We start from the raw sequence: 7,447 nt of genomic DNA, 5'->3' as shown, positions 1-7,447 counted from the left end.
AATGTTTCCCACAACAAATTGCACACTAGGTGCTTGAGCTACCTTGATGAGATGTGCTTTGAAACTAAGAATCTGCACCCAGATCTACACTAGAACCACTACTCGCCCCTACATCTGATTCTTGACAACTGACATCCAAGCTTTGGCATGTCTCTGAAACAACAACGCATTGCCAGTGTGCAATATGTGTGTTCCGCTCTTGCTATGCCTCTCCTTATAGTGTGCCCATGAGATCCTTGAGGTGCTTTCAATTGATTAACATGATCCTTGGGACTATGATCAAGTACCATTCCAATGCATCTGACGTCAACTGATGCAGCAACTTTGCATTAATGTTCTAGACATACTCCGCATAGCAATAAAACTATCCAACAATCAATTGTATGGGGCTACATCCTAGATCAGCTTTCGTGCTCTATCATTGTTAAGGGTTTTATCTTGTGGGAATCCATTTGCCAAGAATTGACCAACCTTTTTTGTTCATTCTTGTATTAAATCTAAGAAAAATAATGGGACATCTGGAAGATTATCATCAACACAGGTTAGTGGCTCGCTATTGGGATGTTGACCCAGTATAGTATCTACTCATATATGGGTAAGCGATGTAAGATACGAAGGGATACGCAATGAAATGACACAACTGTTGGAACCGATCAGATGGTTTTGGGAATGATATCTGCATGATGTGCAGGAAAGGGGATATCTCTCTATTAACAAATTCAAATAAATGAGATATACTGGGTTTAATATCATAGTGTTTGCTTGTTAACAGTGGGCACCAACCCTATTCCCTATGGGACAAAGGACTTATTTATCTCCAACTATAAATCAAACCATATAATTGTGTGCATAAGAATATGTGTGATGTTGTGTTAGAAGACCTCAATAGGGACCCCCAGATTGAACTTGAGCCCAAATTAATTAATTATTTCATGTCGGGCACGAGGGAGTACAAGATTAACATAAGGCACGAGGGGGGAAATATGACGAATTGATGTGCGAAATCTAGAAAGTTCAATCCATCACCCTCAGCGAGTATATGAGGGGGAGTGGGGGAGGGAGAAAGGTAGAGAGGGGGACAGAGGGGGAGGGAGAGGGAGACTAGAAGAGAGGAGTGAGGGAGGGGAGTGGGAGGGAACATTGGGGGTGAGGGAGAGGAGAGCAAGCATAGGCGTAGAGGAGTGAGAGGCAATGGGGATGAGGGAGAGGAGGTAGAAGGCAAGGGAGAAGTGAGAGGTAAGGGGGGCCAAGAGAGAGGAGTAAGAGAGGCAAGGGAGGAGGCAGAGAGGGAGAGGGAGTGGAGGAGGGGAGAGAATGAAGGTGGAGGGAGCGGCGAGAGAGTTGAGCTAAGGAAGCGACGAGGGTAGAGGAGGAATAATTACACAGTTAGACAATAGGTTAATTGTGACTCAAGGGGGGGAGGGTAGTGAGAGATTAATTAATTAATTAGGGAGAGTGAAGAAGCGATCAGGGAGAGTACATTGTGTGCATAGAATATGTGTGATGTTGGGTTAGAAGACCTCAAAGAGAGAATCCTTAGGAAACTAGGTGACATTACCCATTTAGTATGTAAAAATCACTATTTTTCCCTTAAAGACTTCAGTCAGCAACCATAGGTGGACACCCTTAGCTTGGAACCACCCTCAATGGTGATTAAGAATAACCTTTTTCATAATATAAAATTTAATGAATCAATTATTCTTTACTATTATGTGGGAATGTAAAATATGTGAATTGAATATATTTAAAGATACCACCTAGAGGACTTAGATTAATAGATAACCCCCAAGAAAGACAAGTATTCTTGCTATATGCTTAGAAGTCTACCAAGATCAAGTCAGATGTCTCATTATCACGTATATCAATAACCTAGCAAGTCCTTTATGGCATGCTAGCCTATCAAAAATGCACTTCATGGATGGTAACCTAAGGAACTAGAAGTATCTCCCACAAGTCTTAAATATCACTAAGTCTTTAGCTTCTCTCTCTCTCTCTCTCTCTCTCTCTCTCTCTCTCTCTCACATGCATGCGTGCCTTCCTTAAAAGTTATATTAAATGCAAAAAATTGAATTCAAGTGTAACTAAATTGTACCTATCATTATCATGCGTATGCTCCTAAAGATCTTGCATCTCCAAGAGTAGGGTAGTATGGCTCCAAGTTACTCCAAACTCCCTCTCTACTTGGGCAATAGTAGATTTCTTACTTTCTTCACGTTGCTTCCTACAAAAGATCTAAATTAAATTAGTAAAGTGATAATCATCATGTTATATATCAAATCCAAATGAAACACTAAAAAGAAAGTGTACTTGTGTCCATCAATGTGGATGTTAAACATGCAAACATCCATCAATTATTGCACCCGTTTATGTTTTTTGTGTGGAGACATTATTAGTAACAAGGCCTCCAATTGTGATATCAATCACATAATGTGGATGTGGGAGAGGTGGATTTGGTGCAATTTAAGTTCACGTCGTACTCTTGATGCTATCCTTTTAGGGTACACCTGTGATGAGGGACCACTACCACGTATTATAGAGTCTGGGTGATGTCCCACAACTACCTTCTCTCAGGTAGGAGGCTCCTCCACAAACTCCTTGCTGTTTCGAAAGACAAGTGGCTCTATGGGCATTCAATTCCCTAATTGTCATCAAGATCTCTATAGGTCTCTCAATGGAGAATTGGTATGAGAAGAATATAGTGAACCAATTTCGCTCATGAGCTTATGTCTAGAAAAAGAATCTAGAGGATCAAGGTTTCCTCAACATCATCTAGAGGCATATTTTTATGGATTGATAAAGGTCCCAAGATTAAGAATAAATCCAAATCAGGGTATTCCTCAAAGGCAAAGGGATCTAGAGGAAAATTAACACAAAGAGGATACTAAGAGTGTAAAATGAAAAAGCTAAGAGGGTAAGAGAGGAAAAGGTCAGGAAGGGCAAGAGGGCGAGAGATCCAAGGAAAAGAAAGGGCAAGAGGCAAGAGGAAAAAGTCAAAGTCAAAGGTCGAGAGGAAAAATGTAAGGTATGCTAAAGGCAAGAGGAAAGAGGGTAAGAGGAAAATGAAGGGTAGAAGGTGAATTCTCAAAGCAAAGGGTGGGATGTAATGGGGGAAAGCAACACATATAATGTATGCCTCTAGGTATATAACCAAAAATAAAAGTGTTCAACATCGCTAGAGCAAAGTTGTCGTGTGACCTAAAATATACAACTATATTAATGACATTGATAACCATACTTTTAATTTAAAAAATGCATGTATCACAACACTATCTGGCATTTAAAAAAAAGGCATCATTAGCCTCTACAAGATCGACATGATGATCCTTGAGGCATGGTGGGTGGGACTGTGCAGTGCCTTAGCCCCCCATCATTGGTACAGATAGCTTTCAAGGACTGGGATGCCTCTCATGATTTAGTTCTTGCACTAGTCCCTTGGCTCCTATGGATGTAGACTTTACAAATTAGGTCGTGGAGGCCTTCTTCAACTCGAGATAGTGGGGGACCTTGAGGCCGATGAGGTTTTAGACTTGCTCGAATGGTAGCAAGTCAAGCTCATGGGCTGCTTGGGCAAGGATTGGATCATTGACAGACAAGGGGGGGCCAAGAGGTGCCTTTGGTGATGGGAGAGTTGGCCTCTTTGTGAGATTCAGTGGAGTGGTTTTGGTCCATACTCATAGGACACTTGGACAAGGTGAAGGGGGTCCCCTTTTTCTCATATAGGACTCGCATAAGTTAATGTCTTCAGCTTGAGGCATACCCTAGACCCCCCAAGACAGTGACATTGGGTTGAATGAGAGGTTCCCTAGGAGGTTATTGTCACTTTTGGTCATGTCTTTGGACTAGTCGAAACCCACAGAAGATATCCAATGGTGCTGCATGGATTTTCTTGCCCATGTTTGGAGCAGCACTGTAGCACAGACATAATTTTGAAGATGATTTTGCATTGTCTTTGGGGCTGTCTAGCAACATAGAGGATCTGGTTTGGTGCCATTTGTGGCCAGGATGCAATGACACTTCACTTAGGGGATGGCTATGTGGCTGATGGAGGGTGATGTAGCGAGACTTCACTTATGGCCAACACACAGAGAATGGAGTGAAACTTCTCACTTGGGGGATTGTTGCATGGTTGAGAGGGGGGGGGGGGGGGGGGGGGGGCTTATTCCTTCTCTATCAATCCAACCTCTCCAACCTATAGGATTTAGGGCCAGGAGTTACATTCAAGATAGAGGCACAAGATGCTTTGCCTCTTGCTTGCCCGCAACCTTTGCCTTTGCTAGAGGATAGTGTTTACCACATTAAACACCAAACTCACACAAGAAACCTGTTCTACCAGAAAATGCCCATCTTAAGCTCCACACAACTCTTGTACATGTAACCACTACTTCACCAAAATTGTCATATTGCCTTTACCCTTGTTAGGACAATTCACAAACACAATAAATTCTAAAATTTGCACCATCTATCAAGAAAAGTCATTCTCCCCACATTAATCTCCCGTAAACAAGACCACCTTCACATTAGCTTATTTGATCACCTTTAAAAAAGCTCTATATTTCCCCTTATCATATCAACTCAGATTCCAAGACAACATCACCACTGATGACCCTTGCAAACTATTATCCACACCCCCACCCCCAACACTCCTATTGGGATAGGACCTTATACACACATGCATGAAACAAATCCTATTCTCTTTCCCTCTTCTAGTATTGCATGCCTACACCCTTGATGCATTTAGGCATAGTCCTTACAATGTTCAACCCTTCTGGAACATTCCATTCTTTCCCTACCGACTTCTTTCACCATACAAAGCTTTCTTCCTATGATAGACATTAGGCAACCCTTCATCCACACCACCCTCTCACAAAAAAATTTATCTCACAAGAGATCTAAGGAACTCAACAAGGAGATTCTAGAACTCCCACAAACGAATTTCAAACCCATAAATATCTAAATTATTTTTATCACAAGAGATCAAAGGAGTTCAATAAAGAGAACCTAGAACTCCCACAAAAAAATTTCACAAACATAAATATCTAAAATATTTTTATCACAAGAGATCGAAGGTACTCAATAAAGAGAACCTAGAACCAACAAACAAAAGAAAAGACCAAAACCAAAATCCAAACAAGAGATCTCAGGAACTCAGAATGAGATCCTAAAGCTCCCTAAAAAAAATCTTTCTTATTTCGGGACTTCTAGATTGCTTTCACAACCTTGAGAACTGTTCTCCCTCTTTTCCTTTTTAGATCTCTTATGCTCGGCTGAGGAACCAAGCGTGAGATAAGAAAAATTGGCAAACAATGAGATTATATGCAAAATCGAAGGAACGTATTCATCCTAATACAAGTTTCTTCATACAAATACTTTATTCGTACGAATACTTTATTCGTACAAATAAAAGTTATTCGTACGAATATGTGGTGATGACGTGGTCATTTATATAAAAAACGTGACGTGTCACCGTTTTTTTAATCGATTTTTTCTTCCATTCGAATCATTCAAGCGATTTTCTCGATTTTTTCGAATCACGAATTCGAATTTTTCTACTTAATCACCACATACTCATTCTAAACAACCATGACAATTATGCATGCTTCAAAATTTCAGGAATGAAAGTTGTAGGGCCTGTCATAAATTATATCTTGCACACATTTACGGAGTTATTCTGGTAACCATTTCGTTTAGCAACCAAGGAGTTATTAGTTAGTGACCATATACAAAAAAAAAGCTATCAATAATACCATATAGAAGCAACAAATTAGGTAGCATTATCATAGAAAGACTATAGCTTAAAATATTTCATGTCTTCCATTTAGTTTGGGCATCAACCTGCAGTCAATGCTTTATTATTAAGAATAAAAAAGTTATGCCTAATCCTATGCAATAAAACAATAAGGTAGCACATATTCTCTACTCAGTAATGGAAGCTAGGATATATATAAGGACAATTAGCACCATCACCGTGCAAGGATGGTTTTTATCAAAGCTAACCCACAACTCCAACCACAACATTCATCTACCCTCAAACATAACCTCACCCTTCAAAGGATCAAATCCCAACAATATTGTTTTACCCTTCTTGTGCATTTAGTTGACTTGTCCTGTCCTTCTTTAGGAAGGCCACCGCCTTGTCTCCACCCGCTTCAACATCTTGAGCGTGAGCATCTGCCATGACCTCCCTACGCAGCCCTCTCCACAACATGCAACTCTTATTAGCCTTCAAGAGCTCCTTTCACACTTTGCTAGGGTAATTAGAAGCATGCCTTACAAGTAAAAAGTACCTATTGGGACACACCAAGCCATCGGCCAACTTAACATCAAAGTGATCAAGGACCTCGTGCCCGATCCTAGAGAATCCATGCTCTTATCATGCTAAATGGGGTCCTCATTGATGGTGGAACCAAGAGCAGCTTCCCCAATGCTCATGCAAAGTATAAATATAACATCATAGCAATAGGTTCAGGAACACCAACCACGTAGGATTCTCATGAAATAGGACTTCATCCATGGAGAAGGGAGATTCCATGGGATTACCAAAACTGCCCCACTTGTAAACACAAAACTAGAACCCATCAAAGCATTGCCAACCATTTTTGAAACATCATGTAGCAGAAAGCACCCCTTCCCCAAAAACTTTGCCTTGTAGCTATTTTTGTGTAGCTGAGATTTGCATTCCAACAACATCTCAAGCTCTTCCAAAGAAGGGACCCTTCCTATAGAGAATAGATACACCCTACCAAGCATCAACTCCCCAAGCTAAGGTTTAACCTTTTGTAGGGGCACAACATATGGATAATATCTCATGTAGCATAGAAAGCCTCCTCATTTGATAATTTAGAAAATCCACCGATAAACATAACACCATCCTTCTCAATGTGCGATGGAGCTCGCTTCTCTCCACCATCTCCCCCCCCTCCCAACAACAACATTAGGCAGTGGAACTTGCACTGAATCCTCTCCAGGCACAATGTCTAACACCTCCTCATACCACAATAGCTACTTGACCCACACTCCAAAAGTCAGAGCAGGGCCCTAGTGTGAGACGAACAAAATCTTCCACAAATTAACTATTAGGCCATATACTTGTCCTTTCATGAAAAGGAGGGCCCTAGTGTAACCACTCTATGAGGTAGATGCATTCTTCTCATGGGATTAGTTCAAGATATTCATGGGACAGAAATTCATGGCAATTCACTCTCTCCTTCACCCTAATCCTTTAAAGTTTAAACAAGAATAAGGTCAATAGCTGTTGATAACGGTGAGGATTTGTAGTTTTACATGCATAAGTTCAATTTATGTTTCTATATTTATCATATTAGTCTAATACATTTGTTCTAATTAAGACCAACAAAGTCTTCCACATAATCAACATTAGACCATATACTTGTCCTTTCATGAAAAGGAGGGCCCTAGTGTATATTGTCTATGAGGTAGATGAAGTCGT

This window comes from Dipteris shenzhenensis, chromosome 7, assembly GCF_047967505.1.
Source record: "Dipteris shenzhenensis isolate YYH24624 ecotype China chromosome 7, Dip_SZ_1.0, whole genome shotgun sequence".
NCBI classification, from domain to species: Eukaryota; Viridiplantae; Streptophyta; class Polypodiopsida; order Gleicheniales; family Dipteridaceae; genus Dipteris; species Dipteris shenzhenensis.
Note: the sequence above shows the minus strand (reverse complement) of the source record.